Source organism: Cottoperca gobio, chromosome 20, assembly GCF_900634415.1.
Source record: "Cottoperca gobio chromosome 20, fCotGob3.1, whole genome shotgun sequence".
NCBI lineage: Eukaryota > Metazoa > Chordata > Actinopteri > Perciformes > Bovichtidae > Cottoperca > Cottoperca gobio.
The window spans coordinates 13,394,481-13,414,736 of record NC_041374.1 but is presented as its reverse complement, the minus strand read 5'-3'; the positions used below and the strand labels follow the sequence as shown (position 1 = coordinate 13,414,736).

At 39.1% G+C, this 20,256-nt stretch overlaps 1 pseudogene; it reads left to right on the top strand.

Moving 5' to 3' along the window:
- Positions 1 to 20,256, top strand: part of LOC115025286 (retinal-specific ATP-binding cassette transporter-like) — a 34,943-nt pseudogene that overhangs the window by 1,733 nt on the left and 12,954 nt on the right.

Below are 20,256 nucleotides of genomic sequence, written 5' to 3'. Positions count from 1 at the left end.
GAGGGGTTTAATTCCATTTACATTTGATCAACGATGAAAGAGCAGAATTATATAATGGACTCAAAAAGAATATGTTAGAATGTCTCTGGATTATTTTCTATTTGTAAATCATATGTGAATGTATATGCTGTTAATCTGCTGTTATTTACTTTACTCCTCAGATTTGCTCGGTTCTACACGGATTCCAAGGAGCTTCTTTTTAGTGACCCAGAGTTTCTGCAGCTCGGCCACCTCTGGAAGGAACTGAATGCTATGAGTAACTTCATGGACACCCTGCGCACACATCCTGAACAAGTTTCAGGTCAGTGCTCCAGCCTTTGATCAAAATACTGCAAACACATAATTGTCTGTAGAGGCAAAGCCAATGTCAGCCAGGCTATTCTTCTGCTTCCTTGTTTCACTGGAGCAGATGTGACTTTGTCTTTCTGGGATTCCCTATAAGAGTTTTTAGTTGGAAGTTTATATAAATCTTGACATACAGCATGACTATATTTAGCATCACAATCTATTCTTAGTGTCCTTCTTATTTAGCTGTTTTTGTGGTTGTATTTTTATTGATATTCTAAAATGTATGTGTGTTTTGATGTGCTAATCGTGAGGGAAATGGACAATAAATGTCATATCATGATTTTTTAAAACTTGGAACCATCACATGGTCAAAAACATGCCACACTCCACATCATATCTCACACATTTTCCTGTTTACCTGCACAGCCTAACAGGATTACATCACATAGGTTTATGAAAGGCTCGTAATGTAAGCTGCTTACTTTCACCTCCAGCATGTTGTTGATTTGATGGGAAAGCAATTAACGTGCCCTCTATCCATACTCTTCTCTCTATGAGAGAACACAGAAACACTGATCCCATCTCAAGGGAGACCATGCAAACAATGTTCTGTTCACGTCAACATAAGCATGTACATCTATACTGTCTATACAGCATGTTTCCCAGCAAAATAAACCTTTTATGAGGGGAGCTAAATGAGGCTGAGTTCATTCCAGCCTGTGAAGGATTAAGTCTAGTTGCTCTCCATGCAGCCACTCTCATGGAAAAATATGTATATGGACTAACAGAGATATGAATCCACATTCCACACAAGTTCCCATGAGGCCTGGCAAAGAAAATTGAATCATGTTGAGAACAAAGTTGCGTAATTGTTGACAATAATTCATATTAAGCAGATATGTTTGAGTGGACATGTGTGTTTCATGTACAAGGCCCTTGATTATGAGTAAATGTGTGTGTGCATGCTCCATAATTATATAGCCACTAATGGCACCTTGGATATTAATTATTGGAAGTATAAATTATAATTTGACGTTTTTGAAAATACACTCACACTTATTTGCTTTCTGGCAGAGTTAGATGACAAGATCGATAACAACTCCGTCCGGTAAACATGAAGCTACTCCCAGCAGCCAGTTAGCTTAGTTTAGCACACAGACTAGGAGCATTGTGAAACAGCTAGCATACCAGTACCTTTAAAATGCTGTAATTATCACGTTTTATCTCATTTCTTTAATCCATAGACTCAAAGTGTACATATGACAATAAAAGGCCTTTTGTGTCAGTGATCAGTGCCTCGGGAATGTTTACTTAGTGTTCGTAACCTCACCACAAAAACTGGCAGTTACCATCAACAGAGAGCATGTCATTGTGTCATTTGTTATGATGGCTTACTGATCTGTCAGATATGACACGTTTCATGGATAGAAACAGGACTTCTAAAAACGTTTCCATGTACATTTATTTCATTATTTGGACTTGGAAATCAATATTTTCCCCCATTTCCTCTTCTGGTTTTGCTTTGTGCTTTCTTTGTAGTTTATGGGTGCAAGAGAACTTCATCACAAGGCGAGTCCCTCTAGGGCGGAATCTGGATGCAGGCCACACCAGTACTTTGCTTGGCAGAGCAAACTTTATTCATGCACAGACAGGCCACTAAAATAACGAAACAGTGCAGAGGTGGAGTCCTATGTTCCTATCCTTTTAATGCAACAAATGTCATACAACTTGCCGAAAATATGTGCCACGAAGTGTCCACATTTTTTCAACCTATCCAGTATCCAATGCTATACAATAGAGTATGCTTATGTTGAGTATTTCCATTGACATGAACTGCCTCTGTCTCTCTATGTAGGCCGAGGAGTAAAGGTGGAGACTATCCTAAAGGATGATGAGTTGCTGACATCATTCCTGCTGAGAGACATTCCTCTGACACAGTCTGTGGTGTATCAGCTAGTCAATGCCCAAATCAGGCCTGAACAGGTACACAGTCACACACATACATTCATGATAGGGTTGAATAGCTAAGGAAACAATGTGTAGCAATTCAACATAAATTTAACATTACTTTTGAGACATTCATGTAGTGTCAGAAACATAACCACTGAAGAGAAGTCACTATCTTCCAACCTTGACCCAACATATTTTCTTTCACACCACACTATAGATGTTAACAACAAGTCTATTGTTGAGGACTAGAACGTATTCTACAAGTAAAGACTTGCTCCCTCTGTTGTGTCTCTAGGAAGAATTACTATGTGATTCAGGCTCCCTTTGGCAATTTACAAAGCATGCCAATTTATTCAGATATGTGGCAAATTAGCAAGTTTCGCCTGACACGCCTCTCTTTTACTGTGGTATCATTCACTGAAACATTGCTTGCTTGACGGTAATGTGAAGTAGAAATTAGTCATCCACTTTGAGTGAGCTTTTAAAGACTGTATAATAGGTGTTCACATCTGTAGTGATGCAAGCTTTACAATTACTGCAACTTAATCCCCTGTAGTCTCTTTTAGTTCTCGGGGGCTCCTATCCCAGCATACATTGCGCAAGAGGACAGCTCAACATATTTAGAAGAGAAAACTTTCACATCTATAGTTACACAAATAAGCTATTTGGAATCAGAATCAGCTGATAAAAATACATGTACAATATGCGTTATGACACTATAAAGAAAGCAACACAAAACAAATACTATTTTTAAACTGTGTATTTGTTGTGTTAGAGGAATTTTCATTCAGTGTTTAATTATTTGATTTGTAAGATAGACATTTTGATAGAAAATAGAAAATACTGAAAGACATGCATGACATCAGAATCTAAATGCTTAAATCCTTGTTTGAAAGCAACCTAACCTATGTACATCTCCTGTTCACTTACATTTTTCTTCCAGTTTGCCTCTGGGGTTCCGGCCTTGCATTTAAAGGACATTGCCTGCAGCCTGACCCTGCTGGAGCGATTCCTCACATTCCCCAGCCGCAGAGGACTCTATGCTGTTCGCAATGCCATGTGCATCCTTACGCCACAACGGCTACAGATCATTGAGGACAAATTCTACGCCAATGTCGACTTTTTCAAGCTCTTTCGGCTGGTCAGTGTTAGTTGGGACGTTAGCAATATATATATATATATATATATATATATATATATATATATATTAGGGCTGTCGAATTAGCACGTTCATTTCGATGAATTAATCACATAAAAAATAACGCAACAAATTCTTTTACGCAGATTAATCACGCTCCTAGATGCCCCTGAGCGCATTTGCTGACTGTGCAGCTCCGACAGCACCCCCCCCTCGCACGGAGCTCTCACAACAAATATTGATATATGCGATTAATCTAGACTAATTAATCACAAAGCATGTAATTAATTAGATTCATTTTTTAAATCGCTTGACAGCCCTAATATATACATATATAACTTTTGACAGCTATTGTAGATAAATAATACCTTCAATAATACCCTCAGTAGGTTGTGGATATGTGCTATGGCTCATTGCTAAAAACTACAGCTTTTAATGGTTTAAACTATTTTACTTAAATAGCTGTACAATCAAAACTCCAATCTGCTATAATTAATGGGAGTCCTTTCCCCACATTTACACATTGCTCTCACCAGTGACTGCTCATAAAGACTCTTTAAGCCATCCATTGTGGTCTGACTGTATAAAGCTTATAGAAACATCATTTTAAATAAGCACAATGCATACATTTGACATAAGTTGTCAGAGTTATCTATTTAGTTTATGAATAGGAAAGGCAAGTATAGAGCTGTGGTTGGATGAGTCCCATCTGGGGTGTTGCCACGTTTATTAGCTTATGTGCAAACATCTTCAATGGCTATTCACAGAAGGCTGAGCCAACTGCTGAATGAATGCTAGCAGCTATATAGTATTTGGCAGGATATGACATTTAGAAAGTAGTTATCAAGCAGTGTCATGTAAATGTTAAAATGTAAACACAGTATGTGTCTGATTAATGCATTAATCTTGTTGACAAGTTAATTTATTAAATGCTTTTGTGTTTTAAGTGATGTAACAGACCCATGAAAATAATTCACATCCCCATTTTAGAAATTTTAAATGCCACATGTATATTAGAAAACCTATTTAAGGTTCTTAAATGACAATATTTTTTTCATGGTGTGCATTTTACAGCCACGTTTCATACTGTCTGACTTTGCATAATATTGAAAACATATTAATTTAGAGTCATCATAATTGAATGATATCCCTGATTGCATTGTCACACAGCTTCAGCTCGGTATCAGGAAGATGTCCCTCACACTTTGCACAGTGTATTATCTCATTGTTGCAACAGTTTCTGCATACAAACTAAACAAGCCCACACAGGCCTATCATACAGCATTTAAGGTCAGAAGCCACAACGAATAAACAGTTGGTAGTATTTTTATTAGGGCTCTGACTCACAGGGTGGGACAAATGTTTCTCAGGAAATACAAGTTTTTAAAAATGTTTTTAAAAACATTTGTGTTAGAAATGTTTTTAAAAACTTCTGTGTTACAAGAACGCACTATATCACAAAGAAAGCATTAAAGATAAATTTCAAGTGACGGTATAAAAAAAGAGAAAGAAAAGTCCAAAACCAGTGTCAAGTGGTTATAAAAATATGTTTAGCAAAATTCACAAACCATAATCTATTACTACAAATAAGAAATACTACTAATAAATATGTAGGAACTATAGCTGAAAAAACATCTATTAATATATATGGATAACAATAATGACTGCAAGTCAAACTCCAGTTGTTCACGTGGGATTTACTGTGTGAGTAATATAAACCTAATTTTAGCACACTTGAGACACAATTTCAATCTTCAAACCTAACAGAATGACCTCTAAATATTAATAAACCAATGTCACTCAGTTAAAGAAATTGCATGGAAGACCATAGTACGTTTAAGCAGGGCTTAATTTACCTGCTAGAGTCTCTGGCAACATGCTTCAAATAGGTGCAGGTGATGTATAACAGCCATGAGCAGTAGCTGAGCAGGCAGACGTGGCCTTGGTCTGTAATTAGCTTAGTGAAGAGACACTCCTCTCTTTGGTAATCATAGGGCACTAAGAGTAAAATTGGCCACAATGAGACAGACAGCGACAATGGCTGACCTCTGCCTCATCCGTGCACGATCACATGAGACTGGGCCAAGTGTGTTTAGCTGTCTGTCTGTCTCCGTCAAGTGCGACAGCAGCGGAAAGCTAAAAATGCTTTTTGCCATCATTTCATGCAATTTCTTTCAGAAGATAAATTAGTTTCCTCTTTTAATCCATATGGTTGAATTGTGTTCAGTATATAAATCCAAAAGCTTTTATTTTTTTTGTGGAAACAGTTTGTTTGCAATATTCCCTCCGCTGGGGATGAGAAAATCTTTTCAACACCCCAGAATTTCAGGTTAGCGGCCGATCCATGATTTGCATTCACACAATGACATGCCATCACATACTCAAGATTCCTAGTGTGAAAAGCAATCTTATGCTTGACAATTCTCTTGTTGGTGTGTATCGGCCAAACCTCTTGTTTAGTTTGGCCGATATACATCAGACTGCAGTGAAGTTTCAATATATCGATACAGTGAGTGCTATTGCACTTTATAAATGACTGGATTTTGAAAAGAATTCCCCATGCGTGGGTTTACAATAAATAACAGTTTTTGTAGGAATGCATCATTTGCATCAGTGGAGTTTGAGCAGTGACCACACTGATAAAAGTTGGCAGGGTGAGATGATACCCAAGCGGAGACCGGAGGTTTAGAAAGATAAGAATGGACGTGACAGTCTTTTGCTCGTCTGAATGAAGCTAGTCACTGTTCGGAAAAGATATCCCTCAAATAAAGAAGGCTTTGTAGGATGTGCCAATGTTTAAGTATTGTTATTTTTTGTTGTTGGATTGTAAAAAGTTGAAAAGCAAACTCTTGAGGAAGTTGGGACTGTCTGTCTATGCTGACTGATCTCTGATAGGCTGAATCTATATATGTGGAAGGGAAGGATGTCTCCTCTGGCAATTCTGTGTCTTGGTCTAGTGTTGCTTCCTGGAACCTTTAGCCTATTGTGTTGTGAGCTGACTGTAAGATCTCTGGGCAAACCAGCAGACCATTAAGAGAAAGCAATGCTCAGCAGATATAATAAAGGCCTGTGAATGATGAAGGCAATTTCTAGGTGTTTCTCTCTGGTCCACTAAAACCTTTTATTGCATCAGACAAAGTACAAGACATAACTTAATTTTGAGTATACTATGTAAATACTTTTAACTTTATATCATGCTACCTGGTCAGACTGCCTAGTGGCGGTTATCAAGGGCAGGTATCATCTTATGCTGTGGAGCCAGGGAGGGGGAGCTTTAGCAACTGTCAGGAAGAAATTGGGTTTATGGAGAAAAGTATTCATATTAAAAGAATGCATTTGTGTTCTTCTCCAGCTTCCTCTGGTGCTGGACAATCACTCTGAAGGCATTGAAATTCAGCTCTGGGTACGGGTCGTCTCCGCTGTCTCGGACAAACTGCTAGAGGTAAGGCATGGCCCATTCATCCCCAGTCCAGCTCCATCCAAAAGTTCACCGCCTGGTATTTTTAGCTGTCAGGAAACAGTTGCTTCCTCTTGCCTGCGTTTTTACGCAAACACAGACAGTATGGGGGATATCATTTAGTGCGTATGAGGAAGGCTAAATCCAGAACAGCCTCAAAAACAGATATATCATCAGTATGGGACCAACCTAATGGAAACAACACTGAGGCTGCAAGAACAGCTGAAGCCTCCAGACATGGAAAAGGTTAAACACCAGTGGTGATTGAATGATCTGTTTGTGCATGACTCTCACTGACATTAGTCCATGCACATTTTAATTATTTTGCTTGGATTATGCTCATCAATGTAACCATATCTTTACTTAGTGTCTTAGTTTTAGCGTTGCCAGTAATAGATGAGTTCTATGCAATGTACAAGTTTCAGTGTGTATAGCAATTATGATTTTAATTATATTATAAATACTGTGTTTGTGTAACCGTATCTATGTAATTTGTGGTGTACCTGTCAGTGTACATGGGTGTGTGGAAATATTGTTTTGTTTGCTGTGGATGTTTCCATGGGATATTTAGTGTAGCTGACAGTCTGACATCCTGTTGGCAAGACAGTTGTCTTTGTCTCGACCATAGACAGTTTATAGTCGAGACAGACGACGTGTAACCACAAAAAACGATGCGACCAAACATAATTATATTTTAAGGTAGCATTGTGTCACTATCCAGTGAGAAACTACTGATCTCCAAAATTTAAACAACAGCCTAATTTTCAGCTTTGTGACCATGCATTTTTCTGATAAGTGGTGTGTAGTTAGGAATCAAGTTTTCCCTTACTTATTTCTTACTTTACCTGAAACAATCTAAATCTAGAAATATGGATATACATAACAACAATAGGTAGGTAGCCTGTTTTTTGTGAATATATATGAAAAGGCTTTAACTATTGGTAACTTTTTTTCAAGGTTAAATAATAAAAAAGCACAGCATCAGGGTGAGCCCCTTGTCTTTGCACCACGCACATTTGAACATTCCTATGCATATGGTTCCTTCATCTGGTAAACAAGTTTGTTCTGTGATCAGCCGGAGGTGCTAATCAGAAAATGCACAACATTGAATTGTTGCAATCAGAGACTGCAATCAAGAACAAAACATTGCACTGTAGATGATGAAAGTACAATTTTGTTCTGACTGTTTTTTCAATGTTCAGGATTTTTGCCCATGCAGTTGCTTATTGTCTGTACTAATCAATCCACAGGGATTTCTGTTTAACAAACGTTATGTTATGTATAATGTTACGAAGATAACACATCTCTGTTCTCATTTAAGATCTGTTTTCTTTTATTATCTCTCCACAGTTGTACCAGAGAAATAGCTCCAGGGAGCTCCTCCAGGTCATGACTCCTTTCTTCCAGAACAATCTGTCGTTTAGGCAGGCGATGGCCGCTGCCTCCAGCCTAGTATGTGGCTACACTGAAGGCGCTTTCTCCCGCGTAACCTCATTTAACTGGTACGAGGACAATAACTACAAAGCCTTCCTGGGCATCAGCAGTGGCAGAGCACAGGGCCACTATACATACGACAACAGCACCAGTGAGTAGACCATATATTAGTATGACAGATATTAGAGAAGGCATTGTTTCAGACTCAAGCTTTTGTTTTTTACTTTAAAACCAGAGGCCTTGTTCTTGAGAATGGAACAATGCCACATTCCTTTCTTGGAGTAACCCTACTCTTATTTGTGTTGACAATCAGTGGATCTCCTTGTTTAGTCTGACAGACTCACTGGGTTTGTACACTATCACTTTAATTACCTCTGCTAAGAAGGTTGCGCTTGTATGTTAGTTTGCAAGATATCTACAAATGTTTACAATTTTTAATGAAATTTGGTCATGTAGGAGCTAATGTTTTTTCCTTTTTTCTGAATTCCTTTATTTCAAGATGGATGACTGTTAGTATTTTACAAAACAGTTTATTCTCCTTTTCACCTACAAATTTCACACAATCGTCACCCCGCCACATGATACTTAACATATTTGAATGCACATAAAAACTATTTATCAATTTCCCATCTTCTCTAAATATTTATCAATTATATAATACATAACCTTTACCTGCAGCTCCTTTCTGCAATGATCTGATGAAAGAACTGGAGTCCAACCCTGCCACCAGGATTGTGTGGAAGTCTGTCAAGCCCATACTGATGGGACAGATCCTCTACGCCCCTGATTCGCCAGCTGTCAGGCAGATCATACGAAATGTAAGCAGTATTGGCCACTTGGTGAATGCATTTAACCAACCACCTGAAATAGTGGAAATATAACTCTTAACCCTGTAAATACAATATTCTAGCATTCTTCAAATATCAAGTGTCAAGTTTCTATTAGTGTCTGATTCCATTATGTATTTTGCTTTTTGGGGGTTATTTTGAATAGATGGCAAGATAACTGTGTAGTTTATTAAACAAACAGAAAAAGGTGGCATCTACTAAGACTAAAAGATATTGAAAAATGTATAAAAATAAATAAAGATTTCCCAGATTGCCACCTTCTAGATGCTGTCTGTTACTCCAAGACATCCGTATGATCGTCTTTGGAGCAAGCAAGCCTTCTGCAGTGAACAATGCATTTTCCCCCAAAAAGGGGATCAGCTTTCCCCATGTCATGTCCAGCCCTTTGTATCTAGATGTAGATACGTGTTGGTCAAAGCCCTTCAGGGGGGCAGCAGTCATGGATGGCTTGGTTGCAATGATCGGCTGTGGTGACTACCACACAGTCTACTGGCGCCACTGCTTTCTCAGTGTTATGTAAGCAGTAAGAGTCCGTCCTTAAAGACTTGTGATCATGCACACAAAGAGACACACACAATCGTGTTTCCTCTTTCCTGACCTTTAATGCCCTCTTTGTTTTCCTCTTCCCTCAGATTGGTATCTTAATTGCACTAAGAAAGAAATGACTAAGGGGTTAATCCATTACTTTACAAGACCAAAACCATGTCCTCTATATGGTCTTTGATTTCTTTCTCTTAACTCTTTCATGCGTCAGTTTGTTTTTGAAGAAAGTCCATGTGAGGCACCATGCCTTTAAACATATGTTTTCACACTGCTGTTGTGTAATGGTGAGCTTTGCAGGTCTTATCTGCACCCTACCATCACTGCTTGATTACTCTTAACCAACACTGGAGGGACACAAAGGCCATATCATTCATTCAAAAAAGTGGCCCAACATATTGCTGTAATATATTTGTGATATAAATAATGTAATATAAATGGAGTAATAGAGAATTTTAACAAGGAAATTGGACCTAGTCATTTTCATTCATGAATAGGGTTAATCACAGATTATGCTGATGACTGCAACAGTACTTTTAGGCTATGAAATAAAGGTATAGACATTAATTCAGTTGTTTTACGGTTAGGTCAAAAGACATCATAAAACCAGAGGTCAAGTATAGCGGATAGGCACCATGTTTTTAGAAAACTTGCATAGAGGCAAAGATGCGTCTGAGTAGTGTGTGTGTCAGGGCACCACAACTGTTTCATTGAGTTTAGTACATAATACTTATGGAACTAAACTTGCTTACTGAAGGTAAATGCTAAATTAGGCACAAAATATCCCCCATCTTGACCAACTACAACATTCCTCCACTGCCACCTTGAAGAAATCAACTTAAGAAATCCCCCAGTCCTCCTCCTGCTTTTGCCTGCTGTTTTAAACTGCCTTGGGGAATTGAGGAAGCACTCACTTGTGGGAACCTGACTGGGAATCATTGGGCAGGCTGAATGCATTCGGCCAGTTGTCACCAACAGCCTCCATTGTCACCCCAGCTCCATTGTCCCATTGTCACCCAAAATCAGACACACACAAGAGGAAGGCGTTTAATTGGGTGTACTCTTGAGCGCTTTCATCCCCCACTGCACATGACTGAATACTGAAATAGCCAGCCTTTGGTATTTGCCACACAAAGCACTGTACCCACACACATCCAGGGTTTTCATGATAAGCGTGCAGTAAATATTTGACAATTTGGCACAGAGGGCATTTGTTGCACAGTTGCTGGTTATCTGAACAGGCCCGCGGGAATTCTTTGTGTGAGAATGTGTGTGTTGTCTTTGCAAAGCCTGTTTTCACAGATAGTTTGATGTGGGAATGGTATGTAGCAGGAGATTAGGAGAACTGTGACAATGTTTGTGTTTGAGTTTCTGAATGTTATGTACACATGTGCGTATCTATTCTGTACATGAGTGGATTTGAAGTTTTCCCAACATGTTGATTTCTTCAACACATGTGTGCAAAATGTTTGTATTTGCATGGGTTCCCATATCTCTGAATGGTGTGCACCCAGATATGGGCATTTTTGAAAATAGTTCAGTGTGCATGTTTATTTTTGATAACAATTTCCTGTCCTTCCAATGTTGACACACCAACCACTCACGTACATACACATGTGCACACACATTTCCATCCATCCCGCAGGCAAACACTACTTTTGAGGAGCTGGAGAGGCTGAGGACGATGGGGAAGGCCTGGGAGGAAGTGGCTCCTCAGATCTGGGCTTTTTTCCAAGATGGAGTCCAAGTCAAGATGATCCGGGTAGGACAGCACTGACTGAATAATTAGGTTTAAACATTACACATCTGCACTATAATTGATGTGGAAATGTGTAAAGTAAGGTAATTAACTCATGTGCTCGTCGTAGAAACTCCTTTAATGTGCAACCAAATATAAGAAGAATCAATAAACTAAACACAGGATAGGATGGAAGATCACTGCATTTAAATTACTTAAAAATAACAGCTTACTTTACTTCAATTGTGGATTAAAGTGACGCCTACATACCAGTCCTACTGTGACTAATACAGCATATATGACCAGGACCTTTGTGTTGCCATTCAGCTGACATCCAATGCCAAACAATTATCCCTTTGAATAAGATGATGATGTTGTTATTTTATCCTGATCTTTTCCTCACTGATAATTTTTGCTGAGGTCTCAGGTGTTTACGAAGTTTCCTGCTTGAATTCAGAACCTTATCTTTCCAAAATATGCCATCTCTTTCCTTGTGTCTATCTTTCCCTTATATTTTCTCCTTTCTGCCTCACTATAAAATCCATACATTTTATGTTTTGTCCTGGTTTGCGTACCTATTACTTCTAAACTTTGATTAAGTTGATTTTTGTTGCATATACGCTGCTTTTTTTTATTATGTTCCTACTACTGTTGTCTCAGCAATATCTTTCATAAAAAAAAAAGTCTTTCTCTCCATGGGACCCCCCCCAGGTTAAATAATGACTTCCTTTTGTTTAAGGACACTATCTGCAATCCATCAGTGATGGATTTCATTGACAGGAGTCTAGAGGAGGCGCCGTTCTCTTCCAAACACATCCTCAACTTCCTGTACAATGGCCCACCAGAGGACCGTCCAGACGACGTGCCTGATTTCGACTGGCGAGACATCTTCAACCTCACTGACCGGATCATTCGGATGCTCAACCAATATGGAGATGTGAGTGGACATCACTAAACGACATCTACCATTTTAGCATTTCCTTCATCTTGTAGGAGGCCTTTCAAATACCGCTGCCTGGATTTTGAGGAATGTGAGTCAGCCTGCAGAGTTATTCTGACAAGTCAAAGGGTCTCCACATATCCAGATGAAAATGTGTCAGGATTGTTTTTGCTAACTTCTCCCAGTGGGCTCTGACAGCAAGAATGCGGATTTATAATTTTTTCACTCCACCTGAGATGTCAAGTTCTAGGACAGTCCTTTTCATGAAATAATCCAATTAAGTGCAGGTCTTGCCACTTGTTGATTTCAATACCCTAGTTGACTAACCACTATGTGCTCAATACCACTCTGGATGAGATGTGAGCATTTAGATAAGCTGTCTTTGAGCTCTGCAATTTGTCCACCCATCCAGAGACATGGAAATCTACCCAGGTGGGCGAGAGCCAAAGCAACAAACTAGCTGTCGAGTCTCTTTTGTTTAATGCTGATGGAGTGGAGAGTAAAATAAAAAAAATAAAAAACATCACAAACCTTCCCTTGTGTGGGCTTTCCACATTTAGTAGACAAATGCATTTAAAGCAAAGTTAAAATCACCCCTTTCCATGCGGAGGCTAATCGGGATGAGAGGCCTATCACACTGGGGGGTGACACGGGGGGCACCTTGAGCCATGGCTGGGTGGATGGTTGGTGCTCTTTGTTTTTGTCCAAGTTGAAGCTTACAGCACTTGAGTGTGACAGGGAGAGAAGGAACGATTGAGGCCGATTAGATACAGCTGTCACTCCATCCAACATCCTTTATAAAGCGACAACAATGACCGTGGGCTTGATGGCTGGTTGGCTGCACGTTGGTGGTTTGCATGTGTATCACACCACACAGTGGGGCTGCAGTGTTAGTAGCTGAATGCTTTGGCAATTAAGGGACGGCCTTTGAGATTTAAATAATTAGTTGGGTGTGTTTAGTGTACATTGTTTCTGTAATTGCATATATGCGCACATTTTGGATGCATGCCTGTGTTTTCACGGCAAATTGTTTAGGCTATGTTTGTTTTGGGTTTGGGGGGTATCTGTGCATAGGTTCTCAGGGGTAAATTGCTGTTTTGGGGGGTTTCTTTTGGATCGCGGCCTTCCCTATTTACATTAGCCTACAGTGAATGGCTATATCAGACACGCTTTGCAAGGAAGAGACAACCTCTGCTGAAGTTTCTCTGCCAATTTGGGTGAAGAGTGTGGATCATAGTGACTTGAGCCAACATTGCAACTCTGGGCTTTTCAATTTTCTAGCCACGCTTTATCCGGGATTTAGAGATTGCAATGTTATTCTGTCTATTGATAGGTGGATCCACCACTTTTGTCCGGATTGAAATATCTCAACAACTATGGAATGGATTGCCATTACATTTTCTACAAACATTCATGGTCCCCAGTGGATGAATCTGTGATTACTTTGGTGATCCCCTGACCTTACTGTAGCGCCACCAATAGGTCAACATTTCCACTTATCCAGTGAAATAATTCAACTTCTACTGGATGGAAGGACACTTTTTGTAAATGGTTTCCAGTCAAATTATCCTATTGACTTTGGATGATCCCTTGATTTTATAATCGGGCGTCATCGCCAGATCTAAATGTATATGTATCCATTTAACATGCTGTTATCAGCATGTTAACATTCATTGTCAGTTTGATAGCGTGCTGAAGTAGCATTTAGCTCAAAGCCACTAGCATGGCTGTAGACCAGGGGTGTCAAACATGTGGCCCGGGGGCCAAAACCGGCCCGCCAGAGGGTCCAATCCGGCCCGCGGAATGACTTTGCAAAGTGTAAAAATTTGTTGTTTTGATCATAAAGTAAAATACTGTTCCAGATACCTGTGACAAAATGTGTTGTGCCTTTGTAGATACACTGTGATCTGTAAGTTGAATAATATTGTTGAAATTTCACCTTTCTTTCTTAGGTTGTTCATAATGTTTTGTAAAAAGATTAAGTTTGAACATTTTCAGAATGCATGTGTACTTTTTTGCACTAAAATGAATTTGGAGTTGTCGTTATTTACAGGTCAGTGTATTTTTGTATATATATATATTGTATATTTTTGTTTACTGGTGGGGCCGGACCCACCAGTAAAATTGCGCTGAATGTGGCCCCAAAACTAAAATGAGTTTGACACCCCTGCTGTAGACTCTTATTCTAGTATACAAAAATACACTGACCAATGGTTTAGCTAAATTCTACAACCAAAGAATTGACCACTGACAGCATTTTGAGGTCTTTTTCTGAGTAATGTATTAGAAACTCTTGTTTCACATAATCATATCAATATACACTTAATACTGTACATTTTCAAAAGTGAAATTAGTTGGCAATATTTTCGATTTATCAAGGTTAGGAATGTTTCTAAAAGATTTTATAAACTCAAATAAACTCAAGCAAGTGAAGTGATCTAAAAGGAAACAGACAATCCTTAAAATGTTGTTTAGCTGGAGCTCTGATATAACCAGGGGTTACCCTGATACCCTGGTCTAACACCTGGCCATTTATATGGTTTTTTCTTGTTAATTCTCACTCACTCAGTGCATTCTCCTGGACAAGTTTGTGGCTGTCCCTGACGAGGAAACCGTCACTCATCTAGCCTTGGACCTGTTGGAGGACAGCAAGTTCTGGGCGGGCCTTGTCTTCGTAAATATGCACCCTTGGACCACCAATGTCCCGCATCATGTGAAGTTCAAGATCCGGATGGAGATTGATGCAGTGGAGCGCACCAATAAGGTCAAAGACAGGTGAGAATCAAAGTCAAGCGGAAATGATGGGTTTAGTATAATGATGATAAACTTAGAGACTAAATATGTGTGTATTGCTCAGGTATTGGGACCCTGGCCCCAGAGCTGATCCTATGGATGACTTCCGCTATGTTTGGGGTGGCTTTGCTTACCTCCAGGACATAATAGAGCATGGGATCATCAAGACTCAGACAGGAAAGGAGTGGCCAATGGGTGTTTACCTCCAGCAGATGCCCTACCCTTGTTATGTGGATGATCTGTGAGTGGAAAACGATAATTTAGTAACTTTAAAGCCATAACGGAATTAATTATTAACTTTGTTTTAGTTTTACATTTTCAAGGTACAGTTGTGATTTAGTATTATGCTACATAGTCAACCACTTTTGTATAGTAAACCTGATAGACTGCTCTGCTCTTCAATGACTCCTTCTCCTCCATCATATTTCTCCTTCCCCTTCTTTATTCAGCTTCATGCTGACATTGAACCGCTGTTTCCCCATCTTCATGGTACTGGCTTGGGTCTACTCTGTGTCCATGATTGTCAAGAATATTGTCCTGGAGAAGGAGCTCCGCCTGAAGGAGACCATGAAGGCCATGGGGGTCACCAATGGCGTAATATGGTCCACCTGGTTTATTGACAGCTTCCTCATGATGGGCACTAGCACCGCTCTCCTCACTGCCATCATCATGGTGAGGAAGGATTTTTCCAAAAAACTTCCAAAGATTCTCATTCCTGCACCATCTTATTTGTCTCATACAAGCACTGTACAGTATATTTAGGCTGAAGACCTGATTCCACAGTGGGTGGAACACTGATAATGCAAAGTATAACTTTAGTGAATGGAGCTCATAGAGTGAATGTTTCTGATCATGTTATCTTCTCTAATTATAAATGTAAAGCTATCACCCAGTTTTACCATCAATAATTACCAGATCTTTTTCCCTGACATAACGAGTAAACAATAGTGGCTCACTTATTGCATAACTATAAATCATTAATGAAAGAACTGTGAATACCATGACATCATGGGAATTCATGTCAACAGCTTTGCAGGAAAGGGCTGGTCAATGATTAACTATTCTATGTTGTAAAAGTCACAAGTCATCTCTTGTAGTCAACCAGTGGCTCATATATCATACTGTATCTTTTTAAAGTGTGCTGTTGTGACCTCTAGTGGAGGATATGTGTAATGTAATGTTTTAGCCCAAGATTATTCAAATAACGTGTATTTTCAACAAAGTGATATATATTAGCCCTTATTTGACATGGTAAGTTGACAAAAAATATCTTTAAATTCTGTTTAACATCCCAAAGTGTCTATTTATTTCAAATAGGCTATGGAAAAAATGTTTTTTATTCATATGATAATGCAAAAGACATTTAGTCACTGTAGATTATATATATATATATATATATATATATATCATTACAGATACAAAATATACTGCATATTTTACATTGTCGTGCAGTGGGGAATTTTTTTCTCTAAGTCTAAAGCTATTTAAGAGGAAATTTAATATGGAAAATCGATGTATAAGTAACCAAGCAATCAAATTAGTTTTTGGTAAAGTTGTGTCTCTTTCAGTTTCCCTGCCACACAAAAACAAATGATATAAAAACATATGTTGAATATGTTGTTTTCCTCCATCCAAATATGTGTGTTTGGTATTCTTATGCAGATTCAGTTCATTGCAATTAAATCATCACCCTGTTTGTTTCCTTTCAATAGGGAGGAAGGGTCCTGAACTACAGCAACGGCATCATCCTTTTCCTTTTTTTGCTCACCTTCACTATGGCTACCATCATGCAATGCTTCCTTCTCAGCGTCTTCTTCAACCAGGCCAACCTGGCAGCAGCCTGCTGTGGCATCGTTTACTTCGCCCTTTACCTACCGCACATCTTTTGCTTCACCTGGCAAGACCACATCACCAAAGACATAAAGATCTTGGTGGTGGGTGTCACATCTCAGCATCTGCCTCTATCAAGAGGAGCATGCTTCAATTGAAAACTTGCTACTGCATATATATATATATATATATATATATATATATATATATATATATATATATATATATATATATATATATATATATATCAACTCTCTTACCAACCATTTGTTAAAACACAACTATTTGTTTTTCTTTAATTGCATTACATACTTATTTGATCCCAAGGAACCAAAGCATTTTAACTGTGCCTAACTAAACTCAAGACTAAAAGTGAAGTATATCACACATTCACACAGTCTATAAATAAATAAACATCATGGTCATAGTTAAACAGTGAATATTAAATATTAAATACTGAAATTAAGTTTAGACTAGAGCTGGTTGAAGGACAGGCCTTAAATGTAGAACAAAGATGATTTTACCATTGCCTCTTCCCTCAGAGTCTGCTGTCCCAAGTGGCTTTTGGCTTTGGGACGGAGTACCTGTCGCGGTATGAAGAGCAAGGCCTGGGTCTGCAGTGGGACAACATCCAGACCAGTCCTCTGGAGGGGGACGAGTTCTCCTTCCTCACCTCCATCTGCATGATGGCCCTGGACGCTGTGCTGTATGCTGTGCTGGCCTGGTACCTGGACAATGTCTTCCCTGGTCAGTGTATTAGAGAGAAATTAATGGTTTTTTTTACAACCTTTGCTGTAAAAACAAATACTACTTTGATTTATTTACATATTGACTGTAGCTCATATATTACATTTGTTGTTTTCAACATAGGCCAGTATGGAATTAGTCGACCATTTTACTTCCCCTTCCTGCCCTGTTATTGGCTAAACAGTGTGGCTCCAGCTTCAGGTAAGCTTACTTATCATTTTCCATATGCATTACTGTGCATAAGACAATATGTATGCTAAACACTGTTATTCAGTGACATAATGTACCAATCTCAGTTTAAAGATCCATTATTTTGTCTCCAAAGGTAACAACAAACTGAAGTTGGATAAAAAAGGCTTTGATAACCTGGCCAACAAAGAGCAAGAGAAGCAGCAGAAGCAAGATGAGGAGGAAAACCAAGATCAGGAGAAAGACCAAGAGAAAGCCAAGACTGTGGAGGAGATGTCATGTGAACACCAGGAGAACCAGGCGGGGGCAGAGGAGAACCAGGAGAAAGAGGGTATAATAGTTACATATTGGTTCTGTGTACAAAGCTAGTCTTACACAGAGAGAGGTGCAATTTGTTAAAATCTTAACAAAAACATTTTTACATTGTAATGTCCTGAAAGATCTTTACTTCATATTCTACCACAGGGTGGGTACAACAGATACTACACAATTCTGTCATGATTTTATTATTAGACATTACAGCTGCATTTAATTATCGACGCATCTGCTTCTTTCTGATAAAAGAAGAACAAATTACAGCATAATTCCACATATAATTAAATGCATTTCTTATATTTCTTACATTTACATCTAAGCAAACACTTAGTCTCCATTCAGTATTGAAGCCATTTCTCTACTTGCTCTCACTTTCCCTCTCTACCAATTAAATTCATTGTGTGGGAGCTCAGTGCCCTTGTGTTTGTTTGCACTTGCTGTCATCTGTGAACACACATACCGCTAGCTTTTCAGTTTCCTGCTTAGTTAATAAGTGATGGAAGCTTTTTTACATAATTTGGCATTCCAGTCCCCTGATCTCATATGTGTCTTTAATACCTGTTTGGGAAATTAAAATAAAATGTTTTCCCTTTCTGAAAGGGAAGGGGATATGATATGCTGATATGATTGCTTCTTTTTGTAATACTCAAACAATCCAGATCGAAGCAATATTAACTCATAGCCCAGACAAAGTATTAACATACATGTGGTTGTCTTTGTTGTATGCAGGTCAGCCATTCTTTGAAGCAGAGCCAGCTGACCTGGTGAAGGGTGTTTGTATCCAGGACCTGGTCAAGGTTTTCGTCGGTAGCTCCACACCGGCAGTGGATGGCCTAAGCATCAGCTTTTATGAGAGCCAGATTACTGCCTTTCTGGGCCAGAATGGGGCTGGGAAGACCACCACCATGTATGTCACACAGAAGTATAATCACACACAACAACCACAAGGACTGAACATGTAGAAAGTAGTCTGCAATTCTCTGAAATTGACTCCAATCCACTTATTTCTTTCTCTATCTCTGTCTCCTCTTGCAGGTCCATCTTGACCGGTATGTTCCCTCCCACCTCAGGGACAGCCACCATCTACGGCAAGGACATCCGCACAGACATGGACACCATCCGACTGTCTCTGGGAATGTGCCCTCAATACAACGTCCTTTTTCAGCAGTATGTAACACTCCACACACTTAGAATATTCAAGATTCAAATAGTAATAGTAGTTTTGCTATTATTTCACGTTATATTGTACCACACTAGTAAATACAAATTTTTTGTTTTGAGTATCACATGTACAATTTTAAAGATGTAACTGGATTATTGCTTCCCCCTCTTTCTCTTGTTCTCTGTAAGTATGACTGTGGTGGAACATATCCTCTTCTACTCACTGTTGAAAGGCCGTCCACTAGCGGTGGCCGAGGAGGAGGTGGAGAACATGGTGCAGGATCTTGGTCTTCCCCACAAGAGAGATGAACTGACCCAGAACCTCTCAGGTCTGTCTGGATACTTTGTCATCTAAATAAAAAGTTGCTGCAATTTTTGCAGCTGCAAAGTGCATACAGATAATTTTTATGTGTAGACCTGTGTGTCTTTAAAAAAAAAATATAGATAGTCCACACCTTGTATGCAGATGCAAGACTCACTATCATACAAACCACGCACACACACACACACACACACACACACACACACACACACACACACACACACACACACACACACACACACACACACACACATACTGATATGTGCACTGTCAGTATTGTATTGTATGATGTTTTAATCCAGGGGGCATGCAGAGGAAGTTATCAGTTGCTTTGGCGTTTGTTGGTGGGGCCAAGGTGGTTATCCTGGATGAGCCCACTTCAGGGGTGGACCCCTACTCCAGACGCTCCATTTGGGACCTTCTGCTCAAATACCGTGAAGGTAAGACTGACCCCTAGTGGTTAGAAAAGGGTATAGAGGCCTAATGTCATGGTGCAGTGGAGGTTGTCTGCATTAGCAACTCTAATATTAAAATGTTATATTATATATATATATATAATAGCCAAC